Genomic DNA, 26,987 nt, shown 5'->3' with positions numbered 1-26,987 from the left:
ATGTACATTTATGATTGCTTTGTGTTATATTTCATAATTTTGAAGTAGCAAGCTCTTTTAAAAAATAAAATGAATCAATATCTTTGTTTTTAAACTTCCTTATGCAGCAATGATAAAAAAAAAAAATTGACAGTGTTCACATTAAACTAATAGACTTTGTTATCAGGCCCCAAACTGTTGCTAATTCTCAGTGACTTCATAGCTACCATGGAGGCAGCCCAAAGGAGCTTAAGTAAACACTTTAAAATTACGTAATGCAGTTCTAAAGGAGGAACAACCCCAGCCAAACTGTGCCATATAGTTTTACAGATGCAATTTTGCTGTATGCCAGAATGCTTATTAACCTATCTATAGAATGACTTCATAGCAAAGATAACAAGTAAGGAAGTTGGAAGTGAGCCGTCTGTTTCTAGGCCTCTTGAATGAAGGCAGGGTTGTGGAAATTTTTTCAAAGTAGTTATCCAGTGAATGTTTTTCTTAACCTTATAGACTAAGTATTTCAAAGCATTCTGAAAAGTTCTATAGTAAAAATGGCACCTTAAGCAATAAATTCAATGTGATTTCCATAAATACGATGTTGCTGGTTGATAGTAATAATGCTCTACTACTACATTAAGAATTGAAGACTACATGTGTCTCTTCCCTCTTGGACCTCCCTCCACCCCACCCCTACCTCCAATCCCAGCCATCTAGGTCATCACAGAGCATTGTTTTGTGGTCAGAATATGGCCTGTACAATTTTTCCTTTCTTGTACTGTGTTGCACTTCCTTTGTGCCCAAGAAATAATTGATTGCATATATATTTAATGGAAATGTAAAAAGAAGCAGTATTCTCCATTTCTATAATGGAAAATCAATTTATATATCTATTAAGCTTTTTAAACGATCATAATAAAACTTTCCTGTTTCTAAAAAAAAAAAGAAAATTAAATACAATCTTACTTTTTATTAAGCAAAATAATTTGGATCCTTTTTTGTGTTACTTTTTCCTCACCTTTCTATGTGTTCAAAATATAATTTATCTTAAATGCTGCCAAAGCCAATAACAAAATATATTTTCTTCAATATCTTGGCAAGGCTCTGTAAAGAACTGCAAGTCCCTAAAATGGCAAAGTTATTAATATGAGTGTATGAACAAAATGCAACTTTATGTAAATTACAGAAAGGGTCTTTCCATCAGATTGGCAGAGACTGAAAATAAGTGCTAATAACTAAGTGTTACTAAGAATGTAATTTACACACCCATCTATTACTATATTACCTTTCTGGAGTCAAAAATATCCAAATCCTTGATACAGTAGTTTCACTTACAGGAACCAATCCTGAAAAAAAAAATCAGATATGAAATCAAAGATTTATATATGTTTATGACAGTATCTATAGATAGGAGACCATCTGAATATTCAATAGTAAAGGAGTGATAAAATAAACCAAGGTATATCAATCTAATGGAATTTTTGTAACCACTAAAAATACTGAATACAGAGAAATGCTAATGTTTAATGTACAGATAAATCTTTTAGGTTATAAAACTATTTCTCCTCAAGGGCTGGGGGGAAAATATACCAAAGTATATTATGTAATTATGGTAATTTTTACCTTTTTTTTTGCATTTTCTAAAATGAGCATATATTTTAACCATCAGAAAAAATCATTAAAAGATTTCTTCCCAAATATATAAATCAAATGACACAGTTACATTCTTATAACACTAAGATATTTAATAGTTATACAATAGTTACTTTTTACATGCATCTTTTTATTTTGCATATTTATAACAACATCTGCCAGTGAATGATCTCTGTTTATAAAACTAAATCAGATAAGATACAAGCAAATACAGAGTATTATGTGAAGGGTATAACTTGAGGAGTAATATTTGGTGGAAAAGTTGATTTGGGGATAACTTTGGATAGTCAAAATCCATCTGGGAAGCCATAATGGCTGGACCAATTTTATATCATAACTTTTATAACAATATTTTTTATTTTCAATTGTGGTAAAAAAATACAGTTAAACACATAACGTAAGATTTACCATCTTAACAATTTTAAAATGTACAGTTCAGTAGTATTAAGTATATGTGCAGTATTACATATAATAGTATTTTAAGGATAGTGTTTCTGTTGGTTTCATAAAAACAATACATGTTCATTTATAAATAATTCAAACAATATAGAAAGTTACAGGAAGATTTTTAAATCTATTCAGATCCCAGATTTTACCATCAGTATTAAGTGATCATCATGGCAGGCATATTTCTATGCACTTATACAAATAAGATAATCTTATTTAAGATGAGAATGTGTACACTATTTTTAAATTTTTTAAATATTAAATTTAAAATTATTTGAATATGATAGTACTATGATAAGCTGAAGGAATTGCTGAACTTCCAGAACATATGTTTCTTTGCAACAAAAGATCTTATTTCCTAAAAATATCCAGTTTAAAAAATTAAGAGTTTGGAGATTTTTTTTATCTGTATGTTTCCAATTTCGAAACACAATGTGCTGTGAAAAAATGTATTTTTTTTGTCATTATTTTAAGTGAAGGTTTTAATGTTTCTGTTTTGTAACCTTAACTTCCTTTGGTCATTTGGTCATGACCTCTATTTTAAAATCCAGTGGTCACAACACACCTCAATTCTTAATTCCTACTTACTAATTTTGATTCCTCACTTATCTGCTCTTCATTAAGTAGTTTTGTTCTTGTTTTCCTACCAGGGATTCACGGATGCTGTTTGCCTTTCTTGGTCAATTTCTGAGTGACACTTATGTAGATATCATAGTTTGGGGTCTTGCTGGCTTTGCCTTAAAACTATAAACATTCTTGCTTTGAATATTGCTTAGAGGAAGTCTAAGGCCAGCATGGTTTCCTCCCTCTTATATGTTACTTAGTTTTCAGCCTAGAGGTCTGAAGTGAGTTCTTCCTTCATTCTTCATTGTTAATAGCTTAACCAGTATATACCCTGATAGTGAATATTTGTCCCTTTTTCTTTGAATATTTTATTCTGCATATTCAGTTCTTTCATAATTTTGTGGAAATTCTCTTCTGTTAATCTTTTTTTCCTTCTGTTAATCTTTAAGTGGTTTTTCTGATTCATTTGTTGCATTATGTACTCAGGGAGTGGAATCCAGCTATATTGTGCTGTCTTTGTCTCAGTTGCATACTGTCTTCTTTGCAATTACTTTGGTCCACTTTGCTTTCCAATTTTCACTGCAATTCACTATTAAATTCATTTGACGACTGGAATGTATTGAGTGCCAGCATCAGTGGTAAATGAGATCACATCCCTTCCTTAGTATGAAGCAAAGGAGCTTTTACTTGAAAATAGGGAAGGGAGAAATAAATATAACAAAGTCAGGTAATGATCATAATAGGAAACCCAGGTGAGGAAAGGGAGAGTTGTGGGCAGGAATCATGCATTTTAGATAATGCAGTGAGAGCAGGTCTCTCTCAGATGACACTTGAGAATAAACGTGAATGAAGCCAGGCAGTGAGCTAGGCAACGATCTGGGCAATGCAGAGGCAGAGACGAACAAGTGCAAAGGCCCCGTGATGGAAACACAGTGTGTTCAAGACAGAATGATAAGAGCCAGATGAGAAATCAGAAACTGGTGAGAGATGAGATCAGGGAATCAGACAGGCCAGGTCACAAAAGGGGCTGGAGGCCTGAGGCTGAATTTTGCTCTGTGACAAGGAGAGGGGGACCATATGTGCTTTAGAGCAGGGGTCCCCAACCTCTGGGATCTAATGCCTGAGGTGGAGTTGATATAGTAATAATAGAAATAAAGTGCACAATAAATGTAATGAGTTTGAATCATCCCCAAACCGCCCCTCACCTCCAGTCTGTGGAAAAATCCTCTTCCACAAAGCTGGTCCCTGAGGCCAAAAAGGTTGGGGACCACTGCTTTAGAGGAGGCACTCTGGCTTTTGCTAAGTATTTCAACAACAGTAAATTGAGCATAAAAAATTGATCAAGTGTTGTCTAATGGAAAAAGGAAAGGGGGAGCACTAAGATAAGAGAGTAATAACTTCAGGAAGTCATCTAGTCCTGGATTAACCAAGGAAGACCTGAAGTTACGAGAACCCAGCTTCCCAATTGGCGCTAGGGTAAAGAACCCACCTGTCAACACAAGAGACTTTAGAGATGCGGATTTGATCCCTAGGTCAGGAAGAGCCCCTGGAGGACATGGCAACTCAATCCAGTATTCTTGCCTGGAGAATCCCCATGGACAGAGGAGCCTGGAGGGGGAACAGTCCATGGGGTCGCACAGAGTCAGCCACAACTAAAGCAACTTAGCTGGAGCACGAATGCACAGGAACCAGGAGCAGGGACTCAGAGCTGGAACCCTGGCCTGGGGTAGGAGGTGTTGCCCACTTGCTGTCAGCTCTGAGGTACGCTGAGGCTGCTTCCAGGAGAGTGGAAGATCATTGAAATTTGAGGCTAACTGCTGCTGTCAGGGTGAAGGTATACAATGGGCAATGCTGGCAGGTATGGAAAGTCAACGAGGAGGAGGAGCAAGTTCTTTTTCTGTCTTCTTTCTTTTAGTCTTTTATCTAATGCCTCTTACAGACTGTAGCAAGAATTCAGCTGAAAAAAGTAAAAATGTAGCTTGCAGAGTCCCAGCCACAGCAGCACAAAGCCCAGTAGGGAAGGGTTTATTGCTAAAAGTTAACAGTCTAATAACTGGAACAAAGAGGAATTCAGGATGACCTCTAGGTTTCTATCTTGAGCAACTGGATGAAAATAATGCCATTTATTGACATGGGGAAAACTCAGGGAGAAGTAAATTGAGAGGGAGAAGAAAATCAGTATGTTTGGGTATGTTATTGCCAATTTACCATTTAAATAACAAACAAATGCAAGATTTATCATTTTTCCCAAGTCTATTTCCTTTAGCCAGACTAGACTACTCAGATCTCTTATTCATTAATCTTTGTATTCCTTTGCTTTTGTTTTTTAATTTCTTCAGTTTTTGATTGGAGGATAATTGCTCTACAATGTTATGTTGGTTTCTGCTGTATAACATGAATCAGCTGTAATTATACATATGTCCCCTCCCTCCTGAGCCTCCCTCTCACCCCCGCCTCCATACCCTCCACCCCCATGCACCCCTGTCATCAGAGCACCAAGCTGGTATTTCCCACAAGCTACCTGTTTTACACATGGTAGTGTATATATGTCAAGGCTACTCTCTCAATTCATCCCACCCTCTGCTTCCCCACCCCGTGTCCACAAGCCCATTCTCTACCTCTAACATGTCTGTTTTGAATGAATTAATTTTGAGGTCCTTATTAGATATATGAGTGGAGTTCATGGGAAGGGAGTTGGATATAAGTTTGGAGCTCAACAAAGGTATTAAGGATAGAATACAAATTTCAGGAGTCCTGAAAACACAGACAGACAACATTTTAAAACCAGAAAAACTGAATAAGATGACTCAGGGAAGGGGCAGGGAATGAATATTGATAGAGAAGAAAAAAAGGGGGATGAGGAATATGCATGCCTCGGAGTCCCAAACATTTGGGAAGAAGACAATGATCTGGCAAGAAGGTAATTGGTGATATCAACAAGAATAGTTTAGGTGGAGCTGTGGACATAATCTAATTTGTATGGGTTGAAGATATACAGTGAGGAAGTGGAAACTGCAAGTACAGACAACCTTTAAAAGTCTACTATAAAGCAGAGCATAAGAAATGGGCTCCTACTCACCATGAAAGCAGAGGGGGATATGAGATCTAGGGTGATAATATTTTTAGAAGGGGAAGTAGTATAGTATGTTTGGAAGTGGTGGTGGTTTAGTCACTATATTGTGTCCGACTGTTGTGACTCTCGGACCCGCCAGGCTCCTCTGTCCATGGGATTTCCCAGGCAGGAACACTGGAGTGCGTTGCCAGTTCCTTCTCCAGGGCATCTTCCTGACAAGGATCGAACCTGTGTCTCCTGCATTGCAGGTGGATTCTCTACCACGGAGCCACCAGGGAAGTACTGACTGGAAGAATCCAATAAAGAAAGAGAAACTGAGGATGCAGGAGATGGAGGGGATAATCACAGAACACAGTCCTTGACTATGTAAGAACGGGTGGGCTTCAGGACACGAGTGGAGGGGCTTGCCTTAGTTAAGAGCAGGGCTAGCTAACCCTTTACAAAAGAAGAGAGAGTTTATATGAGTACAGATGAAGGCAGGTTGATAGAGTGTGGGAAAGATGAGTTTCTCTTGTGAGAGCTTCTATTTATCAATAAAATCAGAGTGTGAAGTGAGGAGCAGGGAAATGTGGGAGGTGTAGGAGAGAGGAGACGCAGCATCATCATCTTGATGAGCTGACTAGGGGATGTGCTGCAGCTGCCAGTCTGGTTTTGGTGATTCTGATTTCCAACCATGCTTACTTCATTTCTTGCAGTTCCAAATTTATTTATTTTGAAATGATAGTATTACTTCGGCCTTCACTGGCTTAGGTAGCAGACATTTTCTTTTTCTTGCTGCTTCTGGTAATGCTTTTAAAGGAGTTTTTATTGTTCTTTCTTTTGCACAAACTGTTTTATCAAGTATTTGGGGAGGAGTATTTTGTGATCTGCCTTCACTCCCCCCTCTTTATCTGCAAGGCTATAATGTTTTTAAGTAGACTGCACTTCATGTTTTTTCAATTCACCCTATATATAGTAATGTGACATAAGAAATCATAGTAATATTACATATTGTCTTATTATAACAGCCACTGTTTACTGAATGCCTGTGAGCCGCGTACTATACTGGGCATTTACATACATGATTTCTAAACCATAACAACCCTACGAGGTAGGTATTGTCGCCAGTTATTTCCACAAGAAACCTTTTTTACTGGTGGTGTCAGATCACAGAATCTTACTTGAAACTCATAACTAGCCAATATAAACAAAGTAAGAACCAATTTTTCTCCCTTTGTGTCTGTAAAAAATTAGCACTTAAGAGGCTGTTCTTTTTGAAGTACAAAATAATACTTTGCAAAAGTGCACCACACAAACTAAGGGAGATTTTATGGACAGATTTTTGACACCAGACTGTATCATTAATCTCTTGGTGGGAGAGTTGCTAACTGACAGATTCAAGGAACTTGATAAATTAATTGAGGTGTCCCTTCTCTAACCATATCATCAGCAAACATACTGAGAGCCTGCTATGTTGAAATAACTAGTAAATTATACTAAACCACTATAATTTTACAAGTTATAGGATATGTATCCATGTTTGTTTTGGAAACTCCATTATTTGGATTTAAGTAATATCAAACTTTTCTTCTGGCAACAATATTTATACTCATGTGATGATACTGAAAACATATCACTGGGACATAAACACATATCTATGCCAAGTAATAGTTTTCTTTCTCTGATTATAAAAGTAGTACAAGTAAATAAAAATTTGAAATTATGTTTAAAGAAAAAAATTTTTTTCTTTATTTTAGGAAAATATAGATAAAATAACCAAAATTCCTTTATTTAAAGGTAACTGGCTTACAGTTGACATATTTCCATGAAGTTTTTTAAGCATATGAAGTTTAAACTGTTTTCCTCAGTCACTGACTTTTTTCATAACAATTTATCAGAAATGCTTCCCCAAGTCATTTAAAACTCTTTAAAAACATTTTCAATGGCTGCATAAAGATCCTTGTGTGGAGCAGGGTTTCCTTAGGTGGTCACTTACACTATTTTCCTTACTTATAAATAATGTTGCTGTGAACTTTTTATGTATAAGTACATTTTAGCATTTCAGATTATATCCTAAATTAGGATCAATTCTTAGAAATAGACTACATGGCCAACATTTTTAGGCTTCTTCATCTGTAAAAATTTTGCTGTTAAAAAAAAAAAAAAATCTCTTAATTCTCTACATACATGTATATTGAAAATAAGCCTGAGTGAAAAATGTATGAGGCCTACCTTTTAAAACTGAGATTAATATTTAAATTTAGGCTCAGTGTTTTTGTTTTGCTTTGTTTTTAATATCTTACCTTTAAGGAAAAATCCACTCTTCAAAAAATTATTTACTTCTTTTCATCAGATTTAAAATTTACACGTAATTTGAGATAGGAGTTTAAATGTTTACTTCTTTTAGCCTAATGCTTCTATTTTTCATGGTATTAGCATTTCTTTTTTCCTAATTTCCAAATATGCTCTCCCAGCAGTGCTGCCTCCAGACTCATCAGGTTAATCTCACATGTACACCACTAATTCATGGTATAAGTGTACACATGCATCTGAGGATAAAAACCTAAATAAAATTACAGATCATGGTCATTCTCAAATATAGCAAATTTGGCACAAGAGTTTAAGAGTACCAAAATTAATATTATAAAACAGTTCAATGGTACTAGACTGAAATGCAGAGCTATGAATGGGGCACATTCACCCAATTCTAAAATTAATTTACAGTGGTGAAGGAATCACAAAATTTGGAAAAACCTCCAGAAGAAATCAAAGTAAATAAGGAGTACTGCTTTTTAGTACTACCATTTATTAATTCACTCGACTAATTAAAAATGTTCAATACTTACTGAACATCTTTTATATGTCAAACACTTGCTAGGAGGGAGCAAAAAGATACAGGCCTGCCTTCCTGGAAGATAATATCCTAGTGGAAGAGACAGGCAAAAGCAAATGAATAAGTAAAGGTCATAAGTTGTAATCTAGTCGCTTCTGTTACCCAGTATTATTCCTGTGAGACAAAGAAGTGATCTGGGTACTACCCCCAAAAAATTTTAAAGCAGTACTAAGAAAAAAATGGAAGATTTAGAATTATTAAGAAATGGATCTCTACAGATATTTTGACTCTTATTTATGACTCATCTTATTTAAAATATTTTAGTTATTTTATGACTCATTCCCTTGTACCCTGCACATTCCCTTGCCAAAAGTATCTGGTCTGACCCTACCTCAGTTGTAGCATGTTACAGTAGAAGGTGTGTGTATGTGCTCAGTCACTCAGTTGTGTCTGCCTCTGTGTGACCCCATGGACTGTAGCCTGCAAGGTTCCTCTGTCCATGGAATTTTCTAGACAAGAATACTAGAGTGGGCTGCCATTTCCTTCTCCAGGGGAATCTTCCCAACTCAGGGATCAAACCCACATCTCCTGCATTGGCAGGTGGATTCTTTACCACTGAGCCACCTTTAAAATGTGCCAAATTTGGGGAGCAAGGAAACCCAGGTTTTAGCAAGTAGCAATGCTGATACTGAGATCTTTGGTAAGATGTTTAATTTTCTGGTGTCAGTTTCCTTTGCAAAATGATGAATTTTGACTAAATGATGGCTAAAATCCCTTTTGGCTTTAAAATTCATTGTCTATGCATCTGTCTTAAAACCTTTCTTCCGTTATGCTCCTAATTATACTGGGGGTGGGGAGGAAATGGCATGAGGAATACAGAGGTTGGAAAGAATAAGGTTGATTCCTGCTTGATAGCAATAAAGAATCTATAGTTTATAATGATCATTTCCCCATGTTATTTAATATTTTGAAAACATGTTTTTAACATCTGCATGGCATTCCAACATATGGATATACCAAAATTTATTTATGTATGCCTTCGTTTTAAAAATTGTTTTCCTAATTTCTGCAATTATCTAAAGATATTTAAAATCCATACTTTACTGGTACTCAAAAGACTATGGCAGGCTCTCACTCTGTCTTGTTCCTTTTGCAGAAAAAAAAGTTACTGTGATTCCTTCTCATCTGCTCCAGCCTATACACGGCTTTCTCTTAACATAAAAACCCCACTTTAGACAACGATCTACAGCCTGTCCTTTCTCCTTTCTAAAACAGCATCACCCCTGAGTGAAGGCCGTATTTCTGCAGCTCTCCCAAAGCAAAAGAATGTGAATTAAAGCCAATTCTGTGCCTGCATCAAGTCTGGATAATGTATATTTTTAGTTTTAACCAAAGCTGAGATCCATGAGATTAAAATCCCTAGCAGCAGACAAATAGGTAAAGATTCATACTTGTGAGCTATAACAAAAATGTGATTTAGCACTAAGTCACATATGACTTAGTTAACTCTGGCAAAAGTTAACCGTGACTTGGGTGATTTTGCCATGACCCTCAACTTGTTAAAGTATTAATTGTTATTATGTTGAAACATTAGAACGTAAGTATACAATTAGGAGAAGTCAAACTTAAATTTTTAACTGCTAAATTCAGCAAACAACTGCACAATCTGCTATTTAGGGTTGGGTTTTTTTTTTGTTGTTTTTTTTTTTTTGTAATATGGTATATATTATTTCAATAAATGTCAAATTCTGCACTGCTTTGATACTTCACCCACAGAGTAAAGGAATCAGGGAGGTGACAAAGTGCTTTATAATTACTCTAAAAAATATCCTGAATGAGTTAAAAATCTTTCCAGTTTAATAGTTTTTGTCTGGGAGAAGAGTAAAACCTCTGTTGTACCTCTTGGATTGTGAATTGCCACAAGTTAAACATCTTTTTTATAACTTCAAGTTACTTTTAAGCACCTTATAGTATCAATTTGGAATCTGAAAGAATACTCACATTAACAATAATTCCTACCAATAGCTATGGACATTGTAGTTACAGATAGTAGAATTTTAGTGAAGGGATCTTTGGGGTCATATAATCCAACTCTCATCTTACAGATAAGGAAAATGAAGCCCAGAAAAGTTTTTATAACTCATAACAGTAAACTTGGTAAGCAGAGGGGAAGAAGGCTCTTAACACTCTTTTGGCCTAATGCATGCCAGAGGGTAACAGGTTTTAAGAAGAGTCTGTAGTTAGCTACAGTTGAACAACTGTAAGAAGAAGACCTGCTTTGGTTCCTAAATACACATTTTCCCCTTAAGATTCTTACTGGATGATCCATTCCACCTTGATGTATTACCACAAACACAAAAGGGAAGTGTCTTCACACAAATTAATGCACCTACAAAATAAAACCCAAGAGAGAAGCTGGAGTTAGACTGGCAGAGCTACAGTGTTGCACAATGTCTGGGGAAGACGTTTATACATGTCCATATGTACACATACTGTAGCCTCTTAATTGTGCTTCAGGAAGTGGCACTGACATACACTATGGGTATAAATGTTGCCCGCACGAGTTGTACATCACACATGGACACTGCAAATAGAAGTTCTGTATACTGAATTAATTAAAGAAGGCTAATTGCCAAAACAGATCAACACCAAAATATATCACGGCTCAAGGACATTTCTTGCTAAAACAAACACGCACTGCAGTAAATAGTTTTCAAGGTCTTTCTGTACCGCCACTTTCAGAACCAGAGTTCCAAGATCACCCGAAGGGTCTTTTCTCTTTCAGCCTTTTCAGTAGAAAAGTGAGTTTTTTAGGGGAGAGGCTTCCCAGGTGACACCAGTGGTAAAGAATCTGCCTGCCAGTGCAGGAGATAACAGGAGACATGGGTTCAATCCCTGGGTTGGGAAGATCCCCTGGAGTAGGAGGTGGCAACCCACTCTAGTATTCTTCCCTGGAAAATTCCATGGACAAGGAGCCTGGAAGGCTACAGTACACAGGGTCGCAAAGAGTTGGACCCCGACCAAGTGCACATGCACGCACGCATGCACACACACACATGCACATGCATATACACACACACACACTCTCTCTCTCTCTCTCTCCAAGTAGCACATGTTAACTTCCATTCTCATTCTACTGGCTGTGACTTGGTCACATGTCTATAGCGAACTGCAAGGGAGGCTGGAGACCTTGCCTCCATGTGTATGGCCCAGAAGTGAGAGCATGGATTTTGATACCTAGTTAACAACACTGCCCACTTGGGTGCTCACTCTCTCCACATATATACATACACATACAAATTCTAAAGTCATCACCAAAATTAAATTAACTCATATAATTATGCTTCAAATAGAATAAGTTAGTAGTGGAAGAAAAGGCCTTTTACTTAAGAATTAGATTCATCTCTACCCTTTCCCTCCTTCAGTTCAGTTCAGTCACTCAGTCCTGTCCAACTGTTGGCGACCCCATAGACTGCAGCAGGCCAGGCTTCCCTGTCCATCACCAACACCACCAGCTCCAGGAGTTGTCAATGGACAACTCATGTCCATTGAGTCGGTGATGCCATCCAACCATCTCATCCTCTGTCGTCCCCTTCTCCTCCGGCCTTCAATCTTTCCCAGCATCAGGGTCTTATCCATTGAGTCAGTACTTCCCATTAGGTGGCCAAAGTATTGGAGTTTCAGCTTCAACATCAGTCCTTCCAAAGCATATTCAGGACTGATTTCCTTTAGGATGGACTGGTTGGATCTCCTTGCAGTCCAAGGGACCCTCAAGAGTCTTTTCCAACATCACAGTTCAAAAGCATCAATTCTTTGGCACTCAGCTTTCTTTATAGTCCATCTCTCACATCCACACATGACCACTGGAAAAACCATAGCCTTGACTAGATGGACCTTTGTCAGCAAAGTAATGTCTTTGCTTTTTAGTATGTTATCTGGGTTGGTCGTAACTTCCAAGGAGCAAGCATCTTTTAATTTCATGGCTGCAGTCACCATCTGCAGTGATTTGGGAGCCCAAAAAAATAAAGTCAGCCACTGTTTCCCCATCTGTTTGCCCTGAAGTGATGGGACCAGATGCCATGATCTTAGTTTTCTGAATAATGAGTATTAAGCCAACTTTTTCACTTTCCTCTTTCACTCTCCTCAAGAGGCTCTTTAGTTCTTCTTCACTTTCTGCCATAAGGGTGGTGTCATCTGCATATCTGATGATACTGATATTTCTCCTGGCAATCTTGATTCCAGTTTGTGCTTCATCCAGCCCAGCATTTCTCATGATGTACTATGCATATAAGTTAAATAAGCAGGGTGACAATATACAACCTTGATGTACTCCTTTTCCTATCTGGAACCAGTCTCTTGTTCCATGTCCAGTTCTAACTGTTGCTTCCTGACCTGCATACACATTTCTCAAGAGGCAGGTCCCTCCTTCAGGCAGAACTAATTGTTAATTAATGCGTAACAACAGTCAACTGAAATCTCAAAATGAGGGAAAAAAGCAAATGTTTGCAAGAATTACCTTTTTTATACATCTATATGTATAAAGACATATATGTATGAGATATAGATATAGATTAGAAGGAGGTTGGCTTGGTTTCGTTATCCCATCACCTACTCAAATTCAGGACTAAGATTTACAACTGGGCTGTTTGTTTTAAAGGCACAAGGCCATCAAGTTCCCTTTTAATTACAAATAAATGGTGTCGGAAGAATATTCAGCTTTTTACACAACACAGATAGTAATTCTATAAATAGTAAATTTAGTGTGGGGTTTTTTTTTTTTTTTGAGTAAGTTGCCATTTTAATCCTCAAAACTGTTCCCAATTACTTAGTTTTTCAGAGAAGTACTGCCTGGCTGCACTTCTGAAATCATAAACAGGAAGTATGATATATAAATGTCACTAAAACTAAAATTCAGTCCTATGGTTTCATGTTTTTCTTCCTCTTATATTACCACATTAATGTCTGATTTTATGTGTATTGTACTTAGACCAATTACATGAAGGCAAACAGTAATTCATTACCTGATCAGATTTCTTTGGCAACCTAACAGTTTTGGGGGGCATGGAAAAAATACATGGAATAACCTAATTGTTGTTCATTTTCATGGAGGAGAGAATGGAGATGACCGAGAAACTGCTGTTGATTTTGCATTGTTAGAGACTGCTTTCATGCATAGGTTGCACAACTTTATTGTTGCCAGAAGACAGTGTAGATGGAGAAAGAGGCCAGAGAGTGAATGACTCTTTAAATACTTGAAAACCCATTACAGAAAGCATTTTTACAGTTTGCACCATCTTATTCCGATCTTCAGTAACTCCTTGAATGTGTGTCCCTACATTAATTCTGTTGTGAGACAACTAAGGAGTTGTTTAAGTAGTGCAAAAATTCAGGATATTATCTCTGACTTCCCTATGAAAAAACTATGGTTCTTTCTAAAGTTAGTATTTTCTATGTAACACTATTTCAGTGTTTCTGCTACCTGGACTTTTCTATGGAAATTCCAAGAAAAAGATTAAAATTGACCAGTCCAGTTTGTGTATTACCTTAAATATTTCTGGAGAAATGTTACCAACATATAAATGCTGCTATAAGTCTAAAATGTTTTTCTTTAGGAAACTGTTCCTGACTTTGTTCTAAAACCAAACACTGAAGGAATGAATTTACTCAAAGTCACACAATATATGAGGGGAAAAAAACAAACAAACAAAAAAACAGAACCTATGTATCTAAACTCCCTTTCAAGGCAGATCACAAAGATGCAGAGAATATGTTTCAGAAGGAGGTAGCCTGCCTGTCTATTTGAGGGTCTACCTTTCTGCAGCACATGAGCCACTGCTGAACTGCACATACGGTGTTTAACACCCGAGGCATTATCTTCTAGTTGAAAATACAACATACATAGAATAGACACAGGAATATGTGAAAAGTAACATAATAAGAATACACTAATCAAGTACAAGCTACAAATAATTGCTATGGGGATGTGGAAAATGAAGTAACTTAAAACTAGATGGATAATGGACAGAAGTTTAGTGGAATCAGAAAATTTTACATAGATGTTTTGAAAGTGCTGGTGGGTTTGGATTCCCAGAGAGAAAAAATAACCATTCATTTATTCATCAAATACCATATTTACTAAGTGCTTCCTATATGTCATATGCTAGGCACTGTTCAAGGCACTAGAGATGCAACACTATACAAAACTGCTACAGAGCAGGACCAGGCAGGTCATCTCACAGACATGATGGGAATAGAGAACACAAATATGAGAGGAGAGAGAAATTAAATACTAGGTCTTAAGTACTAAAGTAAAAAAAAGTGTTAGTCACTCAGTCATGTCTGACTCTTTGCAACTCCATGGATTATGGCTGGCGAGGCTCCTCTGTCCATGAAATTTTCCAGGTAAGAATACTGGAATGGGTTGCCATGCCCTTCTCCAGGGGTTCTCCCCAAGCCAGGGATCAAACTCAGGTCTCTGGCATTGCAGGCGGATTCTTAACCATCTGAGCCATCTATGTGCTTAAAGAAAGTGAAGTCACTCAGTCATGTCCGACTCTGCGACCTCATGGACTATAGCCTACCAGGCTCCTCCATCCATGGAATTTTCCAGGCAAGAGTACTGGAGTGGGTTGCCATTTTCTTCTCCAGGGGGTCTTCCCGACCCAGGGATCGAACCCGGGTCTCCTGCATTGCTGGCACACACTTTACCATCTGAGCCACCTGGGAAGCCCAAGTATTTATGTGCTTAAATACTAGGATGTTTCTAAATGGGAAAAAGATGTTTGGTGTGCCTTGAACTCCTCTTGTCATTATGGTCAGAACAAACTGCTTTCCCTTCTCAGTTGGTCAGCTCTCTTAGCCTCTTACATATAACTTTATTACGACCAACTAACACAAGTCAAATAAACACTACATGCATAAAGATTCCTAGTTGAAGTGTGCAGACAGCAAAAAGGGAAAGAATGGCTAGTGGGAAGTTCAATTTTATGGCTCCTTTTATCTTTCCAGTGGTTACTATCATATATTATCCATCTCTTGCCAGAAACATCTCCCACTTGGTTTTTGTCTGAGTTGTGATTCAATTCCTGAAGGTTCTGCTCTCCTTTCAGGTAGAATTGCTGAAAGGAGACTCCATGTAAATTCCTTTTTGCTACTGATACTTAATCAGGTTTTCTTTATTCATCCAGCAATACTTCTCTACAGACTGTTTGATGGAAAGTATTCTGTGTTTTGTGTAAGCTAGTGGGGAAGAGGATAAGATGGGATGGGGGGCTAGGGAGACTACCAAGAGGCTGCAATATAAATGACAAGAGCTTGGATTAAATGGGCAATTTTCAAAATTTAAAGGAACGTATTAAGTACCAATGTAGAGAAGTACTAGAAGAACTAACAAGTTTAGCAACTGTTTACCTATGGGAAGTAAAGAAAGAAAGACATAACCTAAGACTGCAAGTTTGAAGGTTCCAAAATTTGTGTTGTCACCAACAATAGCCAAGAAATTTGGAAAAAATAGCTTGAAGGAAAAAAAAATGAAACTAATATCAGATCTAAGCAGGATATCACTAGAAGACAGAGGATTCAAGCTTTCTTGATAACCTATTGGGCCTGTTGATGTACATGTGAAAGTTATTATTATATAGAAAACAGATTGAAACCCTATGGGCTAAAAAGGGAATGCAATAAACAGCATCAAAGGACTGTGTATGATGAGGTAGCACTTTCAAAAGAAGTAATCTGGCTTTGGAACTCTTTCCTTCAGGTAATGATGCTCTTTACTAAACATTCTCTCCCTTTTAGCAGACCCCTTAGTGAGTGAGAATAATAAACTTAATGAATAAAATTAAAAGACTTTGTTTCCCTGGATTATCTGTAGATAGTAAGTAGGCAGAGCTAGGATTAAGTCCAGATCTGTTTGATTCCAATGCTACTTTTCTTAACTAATAATCTACTTTGCCTCCAAAAGTTACCTAAAAACAAAACATAAACAAATAAATAAAAATTGTTTGGCTATCCTAGATCTTTTGCATTTCTATATGAATTAATTTTAGAATCAGCTTCTTAACTTTTTTTTAAGCCTACTAGAATTTTTATTTGAATTGTATTGAACCTTTAGATCAATTTGGGGAGAACAGACATATTAATATAAACCCATGAGTCAGGTAAATCTCTCCAGTTACTTAAGTCATCTTTAATTCTTCTTAGCGCTATTTGCTCTTTTCAGTTTTCAGGACTGTCATGCCTTTTTTCAGATTTATTCATTAGGACTTCTTATTTTTTATTCTACTGTAAATGCTCTATATTTTTCACATTTCCATTTTCAATTGTTTGGTGCTAGAATGTGGAAATATAAATGATTATTATATATTGATTTTATATCCCACTGTCTTGCTAAACTCAAGTTATCTTAGTAGCTCTTCATCAGTTCCACCAAGTGGAAGAGATGCGTGATTTATTGTTGTTTAGTTGCTCAGTCCGACTCTTTGTGACCCCATGGACTGTAGCCTGTCAGGCTCATCTCCCCACGGGATTTCCCAGGCAAGAACACTGGAGTGGGTTGCCATTCCCTTCTCCAGATCTTCCCAACTCAAGGATCAAACCCACATCTCCTGAATTGCAGGCAGATTCTTTACCACTGAGCCACCTGGGAATCCTCCTAGATGGATGATTATATCAGTTTTATTTCCTCTTTTCCAATCTGAGATTTTTTTTTTTCTTTCCTGATTGTACTGGTCAAAACTTCCAATACTGAATAGAAGTGGTAAGAGCAGAAGTCCTTATATTGTTCCTGATCTCAGGGAGAAAGCATGCCATCTTTCATCAGTAGATACAAGGTTATTTTAGGTTTTGTGTAGATACCTTTTCTGACTGAAGAAATATCCTTGCATTCCAAGTTTGCTGAGTTTTTTTAAAATCAGGAATGAATACTGGGTTTTGTCACATGTTTTTTCTGCATCTATTAAGATGATCATTTTTTCTTTTTTAGTTTAAAATGGTGAATTATACTCACTGATTTTTGAATGTTAAAACCAATCTTACATTCTTGAGATAAACCCAATAATAATACTATCCTTCTTATATATGGTTGGATTTTATTTGATAAAATTTTGTTTAGGATTTTTACATTTATGTTTATGAGGAAGACTGGCCTGAGTTTTCTTGTTATGTCTTTGTAGTGTTTGGGTATCAGGGTAATGCTGGCCTCCAAGAACAAGTGTGGAAGTATTCTCTCCTCTTCACTTTTCTGTAAGAGTTTATGTGTAACTGGTATTATTTTTCTTTTCCTAAATGTTTTGGAAGGATTTGTCAGTGAAGCCCTATGGACCAGATGCTTTCTTTGTAGGAATATATACATATATAATGTATTTATTTATTTGGCTGCGTCAGGCTCAGTAGTTTTGGTGTGGGCTTAGCTGCTCTGAGGCATATGGGATCTTACTTCCCCAACGAGGGACTGGACCTCTGTCCCCTGCATTGCAAGGTAGATTCTTAACCACTGGACCACCAGGGAAGTTCCTGTAGGATTATTTTAAATTAATAATTCAACAGAAAAATGACGATTCAGGTTATCTATTTCTTCTATTGTATCTATTTCTTCTTGAGTAAGCTTGGTAATTTATTTCTTTCAAGGACTTTGGCCATTTCATCTAAATTGCTGTTGTTGTTTGCCTAAAGTTGTTTATAATATCCCCTTATCATCCTTTAAGTACCTGTGGAATTTGTAATGATGTCACCTTTCTTATTTCTGATTACCAATCTTCCTGATACATGTCTTATCTCCCTGCCCCCCGCCCCCCCCCCCGCGCCCCCCCCCCCACCAGTCTGGCTAAAGGTTTATCAGTTTTACTGACCTTAATGAACCAAGCTTTCATCCCACAGATATTCTCAATTGATTTTTGTTTTCCATTTCAATCTAAATTATTTCAATTTTTTTTTTTTTTTTTTTTGCTTCTTTGTGTTTAATTTGCTCTTCTTAAGTTGAGGTCATTGCTTTGAGGGTTTTTTCTTTGGTATATTCTAATACAGGCATTTCATTTATTCAGAATTCGATAATGTGTTTTTATTCTCCTTCAGTTCAAAACTCTTTCTGATTTCACTTTTGAGTCCTTTAATCAATGGACTATATTTGTTTCAAAATATTAGGGATTTTTCCAGTTAGCTTTCTGTTACTGATTTCTTATTTAATTCCTTTGTAGCCATAACATACTTTGCATGATTGGGATCCTTTAAAATATACTGGGACATATTTTATGACCTAAAACAGAGATCAGAAAACTTTTTCTGTAAAGGGTCAGGAAGTAAATATTCTAACCTTTGCAGGACAAAAAGCCTGTCAAAAATTTTTTCTGTTTTTCCAAGAAACCTTTCAAAATATGAAAACCATTCTTAGTTCACAGGGCAATATAAAACCAGGCTAGATTTGGCAGTAGGGCAATAGTTTGCTGACCCCTGGCCTAGAATATGCTCACTCTGGGTAAATGTTTCATGTATACTTGAAAGGAAATGTGTATTCTGTTATTTTAAGTGAAATGTTCTAGGAAGTCAATTAGGTAATATTGCTGGATAATGTTATTTAAGTTTATTACATCCTTGCTAGGCTTCAACTTTTTCAAGCAATTATTAAAAGAGGTGTACTGAAATCTCTGACTATAATCATAGATTTTTCTTTTTCTCCTTACAGTTCAGTCAGTTTTTGCTTCATATATTGTGAACCTACTGTTATGTGGGGCATAAACATTTAGGATTGTTATGTATTCCTGATTAACTGGCCCATTTATTATCATGAAATGACCTTCATTATCTCGTAATATTTTTCACTTTGAAATCCTACTTTTTTCACTATGTTAATCTAGCCACACCAGTTTTCTTTTGACTAATTGTCAGCATCAGCATGGAATTTTCCATCCTTTCATTCTTAACACTGTTGTGGTTTTGTATATAAAGTGTTTTGCTTTTATCCAATCTGATAATCTCTGCCTTTTAATGAGGATTTTTAGATCATTTACATTTAATGTGATTATTGATATGATTAGATTTGTCTATCATCTTGCTGTTTTCTGTTTTTCTACTTATCCTATGTTCCATTTGTTTATTGTTCCTTTTTTCCTTTTTCTGCCTTTTTTCAGATTGAATTTTTTATGGATCCATTTTTTCTCATTTGTTGGCTTACTATCTAATATTGTTTTTTTTATTCTACTGGTTGTTTTAGGGTTTATAGTCTGTATATATAACTTATCAGTCTACTTCCAAGTGATATTACACTACTATATGTACAGCAAATATCATACTTTTATTTTTCCCTTCCTGGACTTTATGCTATTGTTTTCATATATTTCACTTGTGCATGTTGTAACCCCCATAATATATTGATATTACTTTTTTTAAACAGTTGATTATCTTAAAAGAGAAGTAAATAGAAAAAAATCTTACGTAGTTACCTTTTCCAGCTCTCATCATCCCTTTGTGTAAATCTGTATTTCCACCTGGTATCATTTCCCTTCTGTCTGAAGGACTTCTTTAACTTTTCTTGTAGTGTAGTCTGTTGAAATTTCACTCTGTGAATTTTCAGTTTCTGTAACACTCTCAGTTTAAATGTGGGTAAGCATTAATCAATCAATTCCCTGCCATATACCACTATAAATAGCTTTGGCTACACTGTAGGAGAAAGAACTGAAAAGGAATGTATTGTACAACCATGAAATAGCCTAGAACCTTGCCTGTACAAGTCCAGCTTTAGGCAATGGGAACTTTCAGTATTTCAGGGTGTTAAAAGCAGAATAAACTTGGATCATCTTCTAAGATATCGATTTTACTCAGAGACTTTGAAAAAAATTATAAGCATTTTATTTATATTAACCATAGGACTCTTATGGTATATAATGCACTTTCATTTTAAATTAAAGACAAAACACAAAACTAAAGAAAATTCTATCTTGGGACCCAGATTTTGGGGCAGTTATTCACTCTTCTCTGCCATTAACCAAACTTTTGTGGAAAAGTCTGAGGAGCAGTGGCTTTGATGATTATTCATGATTTTTTAAAACCTTTCCTAAAATTGGATGCTGTTGACAAATGTAGGTTATCCATAGAGATTTTTATTTAATTTGAATATGTATTTCTAAATTGACCACTATATCCTGTTATTCAGCTCATGAATCATTTCTTATTGTACTCATAAAAAGTGTACTTGATTCCAAGTTTTTAAAACACCCATCACTATTCCCATGAAAAAGGACTTTTACTTAGCATTTCTCACTTTGGCTGGTCCCTGTGCCTGCATCAGTCAGAACCTGCAACATTGTCCAATTTTCTGATTCCAATCCAGGATAGAGTAAGAATGCACATAAACAAGCCTGTTAGAAATAGGCCTAAAATAAAGATAGAAAAAGTGTTAGTCGCTCAGTCACACCTGACTCTTTGCAACCCCATGGACTGTAGCCCACCAGGCTCCTCAGTCCATGAAATTCTCCAGGCAAGAATACTGGAGTGGATAGTCATTCCCATCTCCAGGGGATCTTCCCAATTCAGGGATTGAACCCCAGTCTCCTGTATTGCAGGCAGATTCTTTACCATCTGAGCCACCAGGGAAGCCCAAAAATAAAAAGGCTCATTATGAAGACCTACCAGAAAATCCAGTTCTAAGATTGCACCCTAAGGAAATAACTCAAAAATTTAATTATTTTATTGTTCCTTTTACCAGTAGAGAAAAATTGGCAGGAATCAATAAAAAGACTCCCAAATAAGAAACTGCTTATTTTACAACCTAATATTCTATAGTAGAATACTTATTCAGTCATTAAAGTATATTATAGTTGAATACCTTTTGCTCAGAAATACATATGAGCAACAAACAGGCATGGAAATTTACTCACTCCATTTACTCCCTTAACACCTGCTTTCTTACCTTATTTTAACCTCAGTTCTCAACTATTCCATTTTCCTTCAAACCACAATCTTTCACATACCTTCACGTCATTTCCTATCCAGCCTAGATTCCCAGGCTCATCAATCTCTCCTGCTTATAACCTTGCTCCCTCTCCCATTCCTTATAGCATGTATTATACTTTTACTTAAACTCACCTATGCATTTATCTTTTATGTTTCCTTTATCAGAAAAAAAATCAAAAGTATCAGCCATGAATCTCCATTTCAGTCCCACAATTTAAGTTATACATGTAACCATCTTCGTCTCCTCTCTAATCTCAGAGGAAGAAGTATCCTTCCTTTTCTTTTCCAGCTCAGTTCCTCTACTTACACCGTTGATCCTGTATCAGTATTTAATATTTCTTCATCTCTTAAGGTCTTGCTTTACCTTTATCCCTCCTTTTTTTTAAAATCCCTTCTCTTTTTAATCTCCCCTTTCTGCTGTCTCTCCCCCACATTTTATGTTAAACTCTTTTCACTGTAGAATCTCCTCCTCTATCTTTTAACTTCCTCCCTACAACTACCATTCTTTAATTCTATTTTGAATAAGAGATGAAAAGTTTTGGAAATTCCGTGGCAGTCCAGTGGTTAGGACACAGCGCTTTCACTGCTGGGTCCCTGGGTTTGATCGCTGCTCAGGGAACTAAGATTCCTCAAGCTGCATGGCGTGACAAAAAAAAAAGAAAGCTGAGGAGACTTGGAATAATATAAATTTAATATAACCTCTCTCAATTTCAATATACTTTTCAACTCAACACAAACAGAATTCTGCTACCATCAGTACACTGAACATGCACTGCAAACATTCTGGCAAACAATACTAATAACAAAATTGCCATCATGTTTTTCTATTGATTCCACTCATGTTTACTGTCTGACCCTCCTGACTTCTTTCCTTCTGAATCTTCTCTCCCATCGGCTGCTCACAGCTCAGTTGGTGCTCCCTTCCCTTCCTCCGTTATTTCTTATCGGTTCTTTATCTTCCTCCTCCTAATTTGCCCATTTACTAATGCTGGTTCTCATTTCTTCTCCATATATTCCATCTCTATGAGCAATGGCATCCCCTGACTTTAACTAACACCTATTTAATGATATCTGCCTTCAGCCCAGGCATTTCTCCTCAGCCTCAGACACGCAGATGCTGAGCTCCCTCGTGAACTTCTCCACATGGACACCCCACTGGCAGTTAATCTTCCATATTTGGTATGGCTTCACTGAATTTCTCATCCCCCCCTTCCTAGTTTTCCATTTCACACTTTTACACATACATACATACATACATAGACGCCCCATTCCTCCTCCATTTGTCTCTATTCCAGTAAAACTGTACTGCACAGCCAAACTGGGGACCAGGGAGTCATTCAAGACTCTTATCTCTATTTCAGGCGTAACATCCCAGGGCAAAATCTCATTATTTCCCTCCATGGCTATAAAACTACACAAAAATACTTCCATTTATTTAAAAAATAAAATAAAAGCACATTTTCGAACACTCCCTCTAGTATTTACACTGTGAAACAACAATCATGTTCTTACTAGCAAACCATGAAGGTTTTATGTTGTTATTTAGTCACTAAGCTGTATCCAACTCTTTACGACCCCATGGACTGTAGTCCGCCAGGCTCCTCTGTCCATGGGATTTCCCAGGCAAGAATACTGGAGTAGGTTGCCATTTCCTTCTCCAGGGGATCTTCCCAACCCAAGAATCAAATCCAGGTCTCCTACATTGGCAGGCAGATTCTTTACCACTGAGCCATCAGGGAAGCCCTATGAATGTTTATATAGAAACATATATAGCTTGCACTACTTCCAGATACTAGAAGCCTTGTTAATACCCCTGTACCTAATGGTGGTTAGCACACAGCAGTTATTGCTTAACTCTCTGTTCATTTTTGAATAAAGTAAATGTGACATATTTGAAATTATCAATAGTAATGATTAAGCTGCATTTTACACAGTTCAATAAATAACAGGACTCATATACTATTTTATAATTAGGGAGGAAATGTTCAAAAGTAAGTTTGCAGATCCACTTTTAAGGGCAAATAAAAGTTATACATAAAGTATCTTTACATCAAGTAATTTGGAAGAAGCCTTGAACTTTATTATAATTAACAACTAAAGCAAAGAAGAACTAAAGAGCCTCTTGATGAAAGTGAAAGAGGAGAGTGAAAAAGCAGGCTTAAACCTCAACATTCAGAAAACTAAGATCATGGCATCCAGTCCCATCACTTCATGGCAAACAGATGGGGAAATAATGGAAACAGTGAGAAACTTTATTTTTTTGGGCTCCAAAATCACTGCAGATGGCAACTGCAGCCATGAAATTAAAAGACACTTGCTCCTTGGAAGAAAAGCTATGACCAATCTAGACAGCATATTGAAAAGGAGAGACATTACTTGGCCGACAAAGGTCCATCCAGTCAAAGCTATGGTTTTCCAGTAGTCATGTATGGATGTGAGAGTTGGACTATAAAGAAAGCTGAGTGCCAAAGAATTGACGCTTTTGAACTGTGGTGTTGGAGAAGACTCTTGAGAGTCCCTTGGACTGCAAGGAGATCCAACCAGTCCATCCTAAAAGCAATCAGTCCTGAATATTCACTGGAAGGACTGATGCTGAAGCTAAAGCTCCAATTCTTTGGCCACCTGATGTGAAGAACTGGCTCACTGGAAAAGACCCTGATGCTGGGAAAGATTGAAGGCAGGAGGAGAAGGGGACAACAGAGGGTGAGATGGTTGGATGGCATCACCGACTCGATGGACATGAGTTTGAGCAAGCTCCGGGAATTGGTGATGGACAGGGAGGCCTGGTGTGCTGCAGTTCATGGGGTCGCAAGGAGTCAGACACAACTTGAGTGACTGAACTGAAACTGATATGTGCTAACATTTTTCACATCTAAGGATTAAACTTTGGGAATCTCAATTTTATATAATAGGAAAGGAAACTGAGTGTAAGTAGAGATAGTGTAAGGACCATTAGATTTAGCTACATGCTATAAGAATTTCTTGTCAGGAAAAGGATTCCTATCTACTGTACTCTATCAGTGGTTTTGCAGTTTATTAGAAGTACTGCAGTTAAGTCACACCAGTTTTGGGTTGTTTTGCCAACAGCATAAACATCTAATTGTAAAAGCCCCGTGTTTATAAAAGTACATTCTCCAAAGGGGAAAAAAGTTCTTTGGTTAAGTATATGTGTGCTACTCCTCTACATGAACATTGAAATGAATTTAATCTTCTGTTTCACTTCAAACATTATTTTTCTTTAAGGGTTTCTTTAAAATTAGCTATGTGGTCTGCATATACCATCTAAGTTCACTGGGTCAAAAGTTAACAGTATGGGGTCATCAAGTAAATTAAATGTTAACAGCAAAAATTAAAGGACTTAAATTAAAAACATAGGGCCTAATCCTACGATGAAGAAAAGTAAGGGAAAAGTATTCCCATAAGAGCTATAAACTGTTCACCTATTTAAAATAAATTACTTCTTCAGAGCTGCCTTAAAAAGTTAATTTGTTTAAAACACATAAGCATTTCTTTGCCAAAAGAGAACGTGAGGTATTTTATTCTCCTTATTTCCCTATATATTTCTTCTACAAGAAATAATTTTTTACATATCAATAATAGAAATGTAGCATGAAGCTGAACTGGTCACATGGCCTCAAGTCATATCTCCTAGAGCCCAGAGAGTTCCAATTTGACTTCTGTTTACTAGAAATGAGTAAGAAATGAATGTCAATAGATTCTTGTCCTCCTCAACTTCTAGGAAAAGGTTCTTTCCAAGTCAAGAAAGCCTCTGAGAAAGCCATTAAATGTTTTTTACTCATCGTAAAGTTTGTTTATCGTGTGTGCCTACTCCGTCGTGTCTGACACTTTGCAACCCCATGGACTGTAGTCCACCAGGTCCCTCTGTCCGTGGGACTTTCCAGACAAGAATACTGAAGTGGGTTGCTGTTTCCTCCTCTAGGGGATCTTCCTGACCCATGGATCAAACCCACATCTCCTGTGTCTCCTGCAGTTTCTTTACCACTTCACTCAATGTGAAGTTTGTTTATTATGAAATCCCTTCAATTTTCCTTTGACACAGAGTCAAGAATATACCCATTTTTATTATTTACCAGTCTTTTATATTATTTAAATTGTTCCTTAAATACACACATTTTAATGGCTAGACAAAAAGTTAACCAACACCTGTGTATTTCAGGCCATATGGTACATGATCTACCATTTGGGGTGTCACTTTTTGAGATGGGCTCTGTTAAACTGGAGAATAACCAGAAAAGGGAACCAAGAGTATGAAGTGTTTAAAATCATAAGCCACTAAAGAAACTATGGATATTTGGAGAGTCGAGGTTCAGTTGTCCTCATGGTTGAAAATACTAATGGTCATACTTAAAGGGTTATCACATATAGATGGGAATGAATTTGTTCTCAGCAGCTCCAGGGCGCAATTACAAATAGGTGTGCTTTAACTAATAAAGTCTATGATTCCAAACATGAATAGGCTAACTTTCCTTTACTAAGAAAATTTAAATTATTTTAAAACAATATTTCAGAACACTATATTTAATATATCATTTAAGGTCAACACTTTCACACTAATTATTTAGAAGGTAGATAACTGAAACAAATGGGTGTATGCCTTTCCAAGTATCCTTATTGTAATGGGTTGGGAGCAGGGTAATTCATACTTCGTTAGTAAATATTACCATTAATAACTGTAAATGAATTTTAATTCAGTCCTACAATCTGTGGCCAAGAACACAGAAGCAAAACAATTTCTCACGTAGAGAAAAATCCTAACAGAATCAGAGTTGAAAATATGTATGCATCTGTCCTAAGTCACTTTCAGAAACTAGGGCTCAAAACCATGCAAAGCAAATTTCCCCAAACAGAAGTATATCTCCTGATCCATGTGTAAATTTCCTCCCATATAACTAACATGGATATACCATAAAAACAAACTACTCTAAAAGAAGCTACTCTAAAAGTAGTTTTTTTTTTTTTTCCTTTGATGACTTTTAAAGGGTCCTCCCAAAATATTTATGTATAATAAAGAACTACTTATAAACTGATACCTAATTAACTAAAGCATATACTTATGAACCATTTAAGTTCCTTCTGAGGAGGATTGTATCATTGTTTTATCAATTTAGTTATGAGGAAAGACTATCAAAGTTACTTCACAGAACAAAGATATTATCAATATCTGAAATAAAAGACACACTTGTACTTTAAAAAGGGAATGTAAATGGGTGAATATGTGGGAAGAACTCATCACATTACCAACAAATTTCAGTGAATGTTGTACAGGTTTATGACTGGAGAACTAGATGCTGTATCTAATGAAACAGCTGTTGTCCATCTTGAGGTCTGACACTTCACAGACCTAAAAAAAGACAAACAGTACTTTCAATGATTTCGTTAAACAAAAAAGTACAAAAAATTACCTAGATTTGATATTTTTACCAACATATACAATATTTTTATCAATATATGTGGATATACAAATATATATACACTCATCTGACTAAAGGCTTAATT

The 26,987-nt window shown here is 36.5% G+C and overlaps 1 long non-coding RNA gene across 1 annotated transcript in view; it reads right to left on the bottom strand.

The window, feature by feature from the left end:
* Positions 1 to 271: 271 nt before the first annotated feature.
* Positions 272 to 26,987, bottom strand: part of LOC133049131 (uncharacterized) — a 36,974-nt gene continuing 10,258 nt past the window's right edge. The window contains exons 2-3 of the long non-coding RNA XR_009691221.1: positions 19,961 to 26,832; positions 272 to 1,322 (exon numbers count right to left, since the gene is read on the bottom strand). This is a non-coding gene — a long non-coding RNA (uncharacterized LOC133049131). The remainder of the gene's footprint in view (positions 1,323 to 19,960; positions 26,833 to 26,987) is intronic.

This window comes from Dama dama, chromosome 30, assembly GCF_033118175.1.
Source record: "Dama dama isolate Ldn47 chromosome 30, ASM3311817v1, whole genome shotgun sequence".
Taxonomy (NCBI): Eukaryota; Metazoa; Chordata; class Mammalia; order Artiodactyla; family Cervidae; genus Dama; species Dama dama.
This window is presented reverse-complemented; position numbering and strand designations above follow the sequence as displayed.